Here is a 12,498-nt window from a genome sequence, read left to right on the forward strand (position 1 = left end):
ATCAAAAGAGTGCTAACCAAGAAAACTTTGATGCAAAATTTGGAGAGAAGATGTCAAGATATGCAGGTGGAAATTAATTCTTTTATGGACAAGTTCACTATTTTGCAGAATAAAGGGCTACCAAGTCCTTTAGTGATTAATGATAGGTTAATGAAGCATATAGATTATGTAAGAAAATTGAGTAAGTATGCTGGCAATCAAGCTAGTTCATCAACAAGTGCATCAGGAATAAAAGCACTCCCCACAGGCCGAGTTCTCTATGACAGCTTAGAGAACTTATTCTATGTTGAGCATGAGATAAAGCACTTGTTCCCAATCCAGCCTAACCTTTTCAGATACACAGAGACGGATGAAACTCTGAGGAAACTTCAGAAACACAAATTGCTAGAGCAAAAACGGTGGGAAGATATGTTGGAAATTTTGTAAATTTATCTCTGGTAAAATGTAAATTTTGAGCTATTTACTATGGTAAAATGAATAAAGGTGAACAGAGATGAACAAGGGTCAAACAGGTCGAAGTGTATCAGAACAGGTAAAGAGTATCAGTCAAAACAGGGCAGCCAACACATAGTTACTAAAGAAGACAGCAGCAAGCCAAATCATAGGGCCTGCCTCCAGCACACTCAGCAAGAAAAGGAACAGCACAACATCAATTTGCCTTTCTCCTATCTTCGAGACTAGTTGTCTCTATTTTCTTGTAACCTACTCTTAGTCACCCTAGAATATATCTCACTCTATTATGAGATATTTTTTGTAAAGATTTTTTGTATAAATACCACCTCAAATGGAGTATTGAGTGTGGATTCATAGGCATTGTTGTAACATTGACTATTTTGGAATAAAGTGTTGATTGGACCAAATTTTGTATGGCTTACTGGATAAAGAATTGAAGCAAAGGACTTTTCACAGATTTCTTGAAGCAAACACCAGATCAATAAGTCCTCTATACCTTCTGTTTTAATGTTTTCCTTGTTTATTATATCATCTGTGTTTCACATCTGAATGATAAACGAAAAAGAATAATTCAGAATATGCTTGATTTCACTATGTTTTCAATCGTTATTTTTCTCCATGTTTTCTTCTGAATTAGTATAAACAATGAAATCTTGCTTGCTCCTATTTTCTAGTTCATTCATTTTGATTATTTATTAAAGAATTCTTAACTGGTCTTTAGTAATAATCATTCAAGTTCCCTCTGTAAACATGTTGAAGGATTCTTAACTGCCCTTCACCCATTTTAAACCCATTCCATTTATCTCAAGTTGCCATTTGTTCCCTGTTTGACCATCTTGCCATGTGAAACCCTCTTTTGTTAAGAAACCAAGTCCAGTTAAGCCATCCTCTTTGACTCCATTAGCCCAACGGCCTGATCTACTCAGTTTTACCCCTCTTCTATTGAATCTCACCATCCAAATTCAAACAAAACTCCTAAACTTCACAACTAGCCTAATATCTTTTAAAACCAAGCTAAATCATAAAGAGAGAGCCCTCTCTGAGTACAGATTGGCTAGAATCTGTACTTAAAAGTTGGGTTATGGTTACCTCAGACTCCTTTCATCTTCCAACAACTTCAAGGAAAATCTGATTGATAACACCACAAACACATCGAATCTATTTATTATCGTAACTTTTTAAAATGACATTAGAATAATGTTATGATATCTCCTTGCTCTGATATTCCTTCTTAGCACTTAGGTGCTCTTCCCACCCTAAGCCCTTGGTTCTTTTGAGGTCTCATGACCCAGTGCCACATAACATCAGAGACCCTCCATCAAAAATTCTTCGAGTTGGAAATTAAAATAAAGTTACGATGTCTCCCTCTTTAGATGGACTCCATAGCACTTGGGTACTCGACATTGGTCTGCTACCTTGGTTATTTGGGCCCTTGAAACCAAATTCAAACAACATATCATAAACCCCTCTCACTAGGATCTTTTCAAAAATGAAATTTCAAAAAGGGTTTCGAGATTTAAGACCTTCGATATTCAACATAGCACCTAGGTGCTTCAACTTTTCTATGCCCTTGTTCCCCTGAGTCCTCATGACAAACTTCTAACAACATCAGGGCTCCTCAATCAGATCATAATTTTTATAAAAAAAATTAAGCAGGGGGTTACGAAATATCTTTTCTTAGAACTACCGACCTCTAAAATTACATCACGCTGATGTCATCATCTCCACGTGGAGCCTCCTTAGTGGTGACACATGTCACCTAGATTTTCCCCATTTGGCCCTCAATAATATCGAAATCAATTGCCACATGTCCACCGTATAGCCACATCACACTGACGTCATTTTCCTCGTGAGCTGCTCGGAGCCAATTCTCGGTTGCCATGTGTCCTACCTTGAGGAGAGAGGAACGGTCCCTGGGGTCGTCAAAGTTTCAATGATTTCCTTTATTTTCCCCATTCTCAACCATGTCGGTGCTTATAAAGAATTATATTTTAAAGGGTTATGAGGTCCCGATCTCTGATGTCTTGAAATGACCGACCCTCCAAGATTCGGGTTCCGATGTGCCTTCTGCTCCGATGTCCAGCCTTCCAATTTTTCTGATATTGGGCTCTGATTTTATTGACTCTCAAATTTTAGCACCCCCCTTTCATTTCAGCCTCTGATATGTCAACACTTTCTTTTTCGGCTATGCTTTGAATTTTGGCTCCTAAAAGTTTGGGTCTCCCATATGATTTCGACCCTTGATATGCTGGGCCTTCTCTGAAATGGTCATTCGATGTGCTACCTTTCCGTTTTGATATCCATTTGAATGACCAAGACTGTACCTTTTCCTTACTATATCATGGATGGAAAACAATACCATTCGATAGAAATACAAGAAAGTATTACAGATCTAACAACCTTACTACTCAATCTTTTCTTCATAAGGATCATCCTGCACACCTTAGGGAGGTATTTCTTTGATATTGTTATAATAAAATATGGTTAAATCCTCATAAATGTGTCTTCATTGTTTTATTTGGGAGGTTGCTAAGCTTCATTGTTTCCAGGGAAGGGATTCCTATTGATCCCTCTAAGGTTGAGGCTATCATCACATTTCCTCCTCCATGCACGTTCATCAACTTCACGCACTTCAAGGAAAGGCTAATTTATTACATAGGTTCATTTCCAAGTATGCTAAGTTTACTAAATTCTTTATGCATTTTTTGAGAAAGTGATACCTTTAGTATGGGATGACCAAGCCTAAATATCCATTGATGCTTTGAAATAGGCTTTTTATCTGCACCTTTATTGAGTCCTACTAACTTCAATCATGAATTTTTGTTATATCTAGAGGCGCATGATTCCACCATAGGCATGTTTCTTGTCCAAGAGGATGAGATGTGCAACAAACATCCTATTTACTATCTTAACAAGTGTCTTCTTGGTCCCAAGCTTCGTTATTCATGTCAAGAAGTTGGATTTGGTAGCTCTCATTATTGTCCAACACTTAAAACATTATATACTCTTACGAAAGGCCACTCTAAATACATGTTATTCTTTCGCATTTTGATTTGGAGTTGTTGGGTGCGAGATCCCCCAAGGAAGTTTTGGGGCTTAGAGCCCATATTTTTGGTAAAAATTTGTAACTCTGATGTAAAGACTTTGCATTTTGTGGGAACGAAGTGCGTAGCTTGTAAAAGAGTCATAGGGTTGTCTGCCCTCAATTTTGTAAAGTAATGTCGACTATAGAGACCGACCCATGGTCCACAGACCATGGGATTATATAAATAGAGTGAGGCTCTAAGTAGTTAAGACATTGAAGAATCATCTAATAAAAACATGGAATAGAAGCATAGTGGAAGAACAGAAGGGTAAAGTCTAGTTTGGGTCATAGAGTAGGAGAAGGTTGTGTAGCTAAGTGTGCGGAGGCCTAGTAGTCCGAAGCTGAGCGCACGGACCCCTGCAAATGAGTGCGTATGGTGAGTCGAGTTTGTAACAAGTTGAAAGCATTAATAAAGAGAAGTTTCATATCAATTCTATGTATTTATTTCCTATTTTATTCATTGAATATATTGGGTATAAATTGTACTTCTATTGTTTATATGATGTGCGAATATATACGGTTGTATTGATTAAGTGAATACAAGATAGAATATCTGTTTACATGAAGTTTACTAACATATGTAAGAAGATAAGTAAGATACATGTTGTAGTTTGGGGAAATAGTGCAGTTCGTTGCCATAGTAGCTTAGAAGCATCTCAGCCCCTGGTTAGGGTTGCACGAAAGGCGATTATGACAGATCACGAGGGTATTGAAGGTTAGAATAGTGTGTGAAGTAACCTGTGGGAAGTTAGGCATAGTTGGAATAAATCGACACCACAGACATATCAAGGGTGCAGAAACTTGGTTCCAACATCCCCCCATACTGCTTCAGGTGAGACTTCAGTCCATGCTCCGCGGGCTGATACCAAAAGGGCCAGTGGTGTAGTGATTTGTTTGGCTAAATAAATCTGAACTTGGGTCAGGCCCCCTAAAGCCAAAAAATGGTTCCGTTGCTGGGACCAACATCTGCATAGAGATGTCTGATGTCGTGTCATTGGAATCAAAATAAGAAAGAAATTGAAGGCTGGTTGGATAGAAGAATTTACAAGTTCGGAGCATAGGAGAATAGGAACCCGCGACTTTCAAAAGAAGAGTGGTTGGAATGCTACCTGTACATGGAGATCCACGAAATCTTCTTCACGTCCTTCCCTATTGTGGTATACGAGTGGATCATGAAGCTAGCAGATAGCCAAGGAAATGGAAACTTGATGATCCTATTGTGTGGACCCCAGAGTTAGTGTGAAGGTTGGAGGCATCAGAGGATAAGATCACGCGTGTCGTTGATCATTGGCTCGATCGTATTATAGGAGGATTCATTACTGAGTGCGTGGTTGACACCTCAGTTAGCTACAATGAGGCAGAGTGACACTTTCTTAAAGGATTGCGAGGTAAGTACATAAAGTATTTGAATACTTGGATTAAAATGCTATTGTGCGAAAAGAGGGTTATGCAATTACCTTGATGTTTAGGGCTATGTGAAGTGGAAAAGCTTACAAGAATGAAGGAAATAAGGGACCAGAAACTAGCCCCTTGATTTCATCTCCACAAGGGGAGGAGGAAGAGCTCGGGAAGGTCTCACCATGAAGTGTGATCCATTTGATAAGGAAAATAATTCCATGAATACCATAGGCTTCACCACCATCACCTCCATCTTCACCCGTACCACCTCCACCACCACCACGATTCAATATGGGAAGCACATTGAAGTTGCCTGTGTTCAAAGGTTTTGGAAATGAGGATCCAGAGCAATTCTGGTCCGTGGTAAGGGCTGTATGGGAAGCGCAAGGAGTTAAAGATGACAATATAAAGAAAGCGACACTTGTTAGCACCATGTAGGACTACGCACTGACCTGGAATATTAAGCACTCCAATGATAATCCAAATGCTGGAATCGTGGATATCCAAGAAGTGCCAAATAGAGAATTTAGTAGGCCGAAGTCTGAAGCACAGTTTATCATTGGATTCAAAGAGATCACGATGCTACGAGGTGAGACTCCTTGGGAGCTGGATCAGAGGCTGAAATGTATGATTCGCGAAGCTAATATGAATCTGATGGATGGACAACATTGCGAGTGGTTTGTAGCTTCGCTAATGCCACATTTAAGGAGTGCACTATCGCAGCAGAAGATAACGACTCAAGCAGAGGCCCTAGAGAATGCTATGAGGCTACATGAGACCCCAATGTAGGATCCTAACTTAGGAGTTCAGAAGATCGACGTGCAACTGAAGAATATATGCCTTGAGATCCAAAGTCTGAAATAGGACAGGACAGCTCGACTAGAAGTGTGCGAAGAGGTATGGTGCGTAAAATGCAAGGGTCAGGGTCATGACAAGGACCACTGCTTAGTTTTCACAAATTACCTTGTAGGAGGATTGATGCCCTTAAGACTAAAAGTGCAAGTAGGACCTAGCGTGGCACTTTCTTTGTGGTGCACGATTTTTCAAATAGTAGGAAAACATGCATTGGACAATTGTCACTTGTTACAGAAGTATACGCAAAATTCACAACAGTTGTTATGCAACTTTTGTAGGTCAGTGGGACACGATGAACACACTTGTAGAAGATATGAGTTAATGATGGATAGAAATCCCACCTACAAATTTCAGGCCGAAACATGGCTCCATGACCAAAATGCAGGAATGGCGCGAATAGGATTTCAGGGGCGTGGACGAGGCCGAGGTGGAGGAGGACCTAGAAGATGTCGCAGACAGTTGATATGCTACAATTGTGGAGGGCAAGGACATTATGCCCATGATTGCATAAATCCAACACGCTCGTTGTGTTTGTATTGCAACTTGTTTGATCATGAGACAGAATATTGTCCTACACTGATAGCTAGGATATGTGACAACGGAGCGCTACCACCTCCCCCAACTCAGAACCTCCAAATGATGAGGTTTGACTCACATGAGGAAGATCCGAATTTGAACATTGTGCTCTGAAGTGGAATCATGACGGGAGATGACAAAGGAAAACAACCAGAAGATAGTACTTGGGATTGCAAAGCTTTGGCAAAGGAAGCAGATTTTGATTTGGAGCGCACTCGGGAAACCTTCATGGAAGCCAAGAAGAGCTTTGCTGATGCCTCCACTTCCGGAAGCAAAGATAAACCGAAGCTGGAGATGGACCCATATATTCTCACAACATTCCTGGAAACATGTATGAAGCTACTGTGCGATAGTAAGGCAGTGAAAGGGTTATAAGAACTCATTAATAGATGCACTGGGACAGCGCCAGGAGGACTGCACATAGTTAGAAAGATCAGAAAACATAAGAGAAGAACGGGAAGAAAAATGAGTCTAACTGCGCAGATCAGAGAATATGAGATGGATCAAGTCATACTAGATTTAGGATCAAATGCAAATGTTATGCCGAAATAGACATGGGAGCGAATGGGGTGACCTGCGCTACAGTGGTATTCAATTCAGTTAAGGACAGTGAACCAATGGAAAATAATACCCATGGGGAGATTGCAGGGAATAATTGTGGATATTGAGGGAGCGAGCACACTGGCAGACTTTGAAGTGATCGAGATTATTGATGATAACAATCCCTATCCCGCGCTCTTAGGAATTGATTGGGCCATTGACATGAATGGGGTGATTAATTTGAAAAAGCGAAAAATGATTTTTGAAAGGAAGTCACTACGCATAATTATACCCCTGGACCCTGCTGAAGGATCGTGCTATATGGAGTCGGTGCGCGACTATGAAAGTGATGATGATTTGGACTGCATCTATAATATAACAATGTGAAACGAGGACTAGGTGAATCCCATCATGGATGGGTGAATTTCATGGGAGCGCGAAAGCTCCTGTACTTCGGATTCAGATGAGGAGACAGAGCGATGGTAGAATTAGTTACATGAGGTAACTACACTAAATCGTAATATGATGACAAGGTCACTGCATTGTGTATTAACAGAAGTAAGAGACCTACCTACTTATGATGGTCTAAGTGAGGTAGATAACTTCTTGAATAAATTTGAAAGGAAGGTGCCAGAAAAGCAATGCTTCTAGGGCTTGGACTGGGTACTGCACGCTACACTCGCAAGGTGGTGGGGCACGCACAAAGGGAGCTTTAACGACTGGTGTGATTGTAGGGGAATGATGTGCACATGATTTGGGAAGCTTAGGGTATGACCGATAGATAAGTACAATGGGCAGGATGATCCATGCACGCATTTGGCCAAGTGGATGCAGGCCCATGAGGAAAAGCCACAACCTGAGTGGGTGCACCATTTTTGTCATACCCTAGATGTTATACCAATGAACTGGTATATAGAAACAAAGCTCCACCATGGGACATGTGAATGGGATGTTCTGTGCGAAGGGTTCATGATGACCTTCAGTTTTGAGGATGGGTGGGACAGTATTGATGAAGTGCTACAAGAGGTAAAAGCAGTCATCTTTAGGATACCACAAGAGTGGGTAGAATTGATTTAGCCTGAATGGGCGACTTAGCTGAGTTGCACGCTGGAATTTTCTAATGTAAATGTTGAAGAAGAAGAAGATGAAGATCCACAGAAAATGAACATTCCAGAGATGGAAGGCCACTACGAGGTTCAGGGACCATAGATTGAGAACCTTCACACAACCACACCGGTGAAGACTAAGCAGGTAAAAATTGGTACGGAGGCAGAACCTAAATTTGCGAAGATTTGAGACTATTGGGACGACGTGACAATGGATAAGGTTGCTGAATTACTCCGTGAATATCAAGACTTATTCTTGACCAAGTTTGCGGATTTAAAGGGAACACTCGGAGATTTAGGGGTAATGAAGATCATGTTAAAACCCCATGCGAAGCCAGTTAAGCAGAGGCCATATCGCTTAAATATGAAATACAAGGAGAAGATCTGCATAGAACTAGACAAAATGCTCGTGGCAAGAATCATTGAGCCTGTAGAGCAATCCGATTGGGTAAGCCCGATGGTCATACAAGAGAAGAAGCAGAAGGATGAAATAAGAATATGCGTGGATCTTAGAAAATTGAAAGATGTGTGTGTACATGATCCCTTCCCAAATCTGTTCACGGATGAAGTGTTGGACACTGTAGGCAATTAAGAAGCATATTCTTTCACTGATGGGTTCTCAGGGTACCACCAGAACAAAATCGCATTGGAGGATAGGAGAAAGACAGCCTTCACGACTGAGTGGGGTTGCTTTTAATATACTGTCATGTCATTTGGATTGAAGAATGCCCCTGCTATCTCTTTGGACGTGGTTGTTGCAGCATTCAGGGAATATATTCATAAGTTCTTGGACTTCTATTTTGATGACTAGACTATGTTTGGGCTGGTTAGGTGCCATGTAGCAAACTTACACTTGATACTGGATACATGCCGAAGATACCAAATCGCGCTCAACCTCAAGAAGTGTATGTTCCTCATTCCTTTTGGGAACCTGTTGGGGCATGTGGTTTGTAAACAAGGGCTGATGGTAGACCCCACAAAAATTGTAGTGATTCTGAATTTGGAAGCGCTGCGGAGTGCGAAACAACTGCGTGCTACTTTGGGACATATGGGGTACTACAGGAAGTTCATCAAAGGCTATGCCCAGATCACTGTGCCAATGGAAAATCTGTTGAAAAAGGATGTCACGTTCTACTGGAACGATGACTGTAAGAAAATCTTGGATGTATTGAAAGAAAATATGGTTACTGCACCAATTTTGGTCTTCCCGAACTTGAAGAAAGAGTTTCATGTCCATGTTGATGCGTTGAGTATAGCGCTGGGGGAAGTACTAACATAGGATGGTGGAGAAGGCTTGGATCACTCTATCACATTCACGAGTCGTAGATTATCTAAAGCAGAAAAGAACTATTCCACCACTGAATGCGAGGGATTGGCTATGGTATATGCACTCCAGAAGTATCGACACTACTTGCTAGGAGGTCACTTTAAGATGTATACAGATCATTCCGTATTGAAGTACTTGGTCAATAAGCCCGTGTTGGGGGGGTGCATATGTAGGTGGCTTTTTCTATTCCAAGAATATGAATTTGAAGTTGTTGTGAAGCTTGGATGATTGAACGCAAGACCAGATCACTTGTCACGCATTGAGACAGGGGAGGAACCTACTAGTTTGGAGGAAGGACTACCCGACGTGCAGCTTTTTGCTATGCACATAGTGGATGGACATTTTGAAGATATAATTCACTTTTTAATAACTAGAACTACACCAGCAGTGTACTCTGTTTAGCAGAATAAGGAACTAGTGGTGCGCGCAACAGATTTCTCTGTCATTGCGGGGCATCTATATAAGATGGGGAATGATGAGATACTATGATGGTATGTACTTGAGTTTGAACGAAGCAACATCCTCGCAGATGCTTCTTGGCTTGTAGGGGCCTGAACCAGGTTCCGATGTGATTTAGCCAAACAAATCTCGGTACTATTGGCCCTTTCGGCAACAGTCCTTGGAGCGCAGACTGAGGTCTCACCTGAAGTAGTATGGGAGGGTGCTAGAACTAGGTTTCTGCACCCTAGAGATGTCTGATGATTTTTAATGGTCTGCAGTTTGACCCTGCGCACATGTCGCTACGCTCACCTATCAGTACTTTGCAGCCTATGATGTTGTCTTCGCATAGCCCTACTCGGGGCCTAATCTGTGTTATTACCCAATTCCTTACTATTAACGAGATATTATTCGATCACTTAGCTTATCAGTATCTGTCTAGTTATATTTAATAGTGTTCAACATTCATATAAGTGTGCGCGATAAAGAAAACAATATAATTAAACAGGAAATAACACAAGAATAGATACATAAGATTTGGAATCAAACTTCTCTTTATTATTCTTCGTTCTTGGTTACAGACTCGACTCCGCCCTACGCACTTAGCCGCAGGGGTCTGCGCACTCAGCTGCAGAGCCTCTTTCTACTACTATGACACAAATCACTTAGACCTTTACTCTATTCTCGCTATCTTCTAGACTCCATTCATTTCTCCATGTATCTCTAATTATATTTACAACTTAGAGCCTTGCTCTATTTATACAATCCCATTGCTCGTGGACCATGGGTAGGCCGACATTACATTCAAAACTTAGGGTGGACAACCCTATGACTCTAACATACAATTTACGCTCTACGCCCGCAATTCGTAGAGTATTTACAACAATAATACTCAAAACTTGGGCTTTGAGCCTCAAAACATGTTGTGGGGGGATTCCATGCCAAACACGCCCCCAACACAAATATCATGACTCATCCTCGAGTCACTCTGTCAGTGTGGTGATCTTGGTGCGGAGTCCCTTCAACTGGTCTCGAACGGCCTGAATGTCGGCAATGCACTGAGTTGCTGCCTGTTGAACCTGTTCAATTCTCCCTTCTGAACCCTCTATAACTGGATTGTTCCCATACAGCCATATTGATATGTATTTATAGTCCCGTGCCCTTGTCCAAGTTTCTAAAGTGCAAGGACTGTACTGCTGTCGGCTAGTCAGATAGCTGACCCACCTTTGTAAGGCTTCAAGTAGCTGTCGTTCACTTTTCCTAGGAAGGGTTCTCCATTTAATTTGACGAGCTAGACCATGCCCTTGTCTGTGATTTCCTTAACCATGTATGGTCCTAGCCAATGCATTTTGAATTTTCCTGGAAATTTTTCAAACCTACTATCGTATAGTAGTACTAAGTCATTTAATTTTAATTTGCGCAACTTAATATGGCAATCATGCCAAGGTTTTTCACGTTGTTTTTGAACCTACTGATGAAAACCTGCCAAGAACCATTCCTCCTCAAGTTCTTCCAATTTTGTAAGCCTTTCTTCCAGAGCTTCGCGGTCTGTCATCCCTATGAGTGCTGTTATTTGTAGACTAGGTATGATACATTCCATTGGAATGACGGTTTCCACGCCATAGACTAACTAGAAAGGGGTTTGTCCCATCAATTTCTTGCACATTGTTTTGTAAGCCCATAGTACTGCAAGGATGTGCAGGTCCCAATCACTTCACTGTGCGTTGCACACTTTGGTTAGCGCGGTTTCTAGTATTTTGTTGAATGCCTCTACTGTCCCATTCTCTTGTGGGTGATATGGTGTACTCTTCTAATGATATACTTGGAATTATTCTATGAGCACGCTAATGGTTTCGTTCAGAAAATGTGTTCCGTGATCACTCATTAAGATTTTTGGACAACCAAAGTGGGTTAATATGTTTTCGAACAAAAACTTCGCAGCTATAGCAGCTGTGCAATCTTTGACCGGTTGCGCTTCCACCCATCGTGTTAGATACTCTGTTGCGGTGATGATGTAGCGCGCTCCCATTTTTCCCTGAGGTTTGATCAGTCCTACAAAGTCGATTGCCCATTTCTCAAACGGCTGTAGTGTCATCTATGGATTTAATGGCATCTCATCCCTCCGTGATGGTTTTCCAGTCCTTTGACATATGTCACAGGCCTTACAGTGTGGTTTCGAATCCTAGCATAGGGTTGGCCACCACAACCATATGTGAAGAATCTTTTGTGCAGTTGCTCGTCTCGCATAGTGTCGTCCTGCAATGGCCCCGTGTGCTTTCGAGAGGATCTTGCTTCTTTCAAATTTAGGTATGTATCTTCGTAAGGTCTCATCATTTCCCATTTTGTATAGGCGACCCGCGATGATAGAAAAATCCTCCGCGTGCACCACAAATTCCTTCTTTTGTTGGATGGAATATTCCTTTGGTGCAGTCCCTATTGTCAAAAACTGGATTATTTCTTTGAAGTTCCCGTCTGCGATGCGCACCGCAAAAAGTTGTGCATCAGGTAATTCTTCCTCCAAATTAGTGGGTTCCTCGCCCATCTCGATGCATGATAAATGATCCGATCCTGCATTCAGGTGTCCTGGTTTAACTTTGACCTCAAAATCATATTCCTGGAACAATAACAACCACCTGCATATGCGCCCCCCCAACACAAGCTTATTGACCAGGTGTTTTAGCGCGGAATGGTTGGTATACATCTTAAAATGTCCTCAGAGT

The sequence above is a fragment of the Pinus tabuliformis genome, chromosome 3_2 (genome assembly GCF_031772625.1).
Source record: "Pinus tabuliformis cultivar Carrire ecotype Pingquan chromosome 3_2, CPIR1, whole genome shotgun sequence".
Taxonomy (NCBI): Eukaryota; Viridiplantae; Streptophyta; class Pinopsida; order Pinales; family Pinaceae; genus Pinus; species Pinus tabuliformis.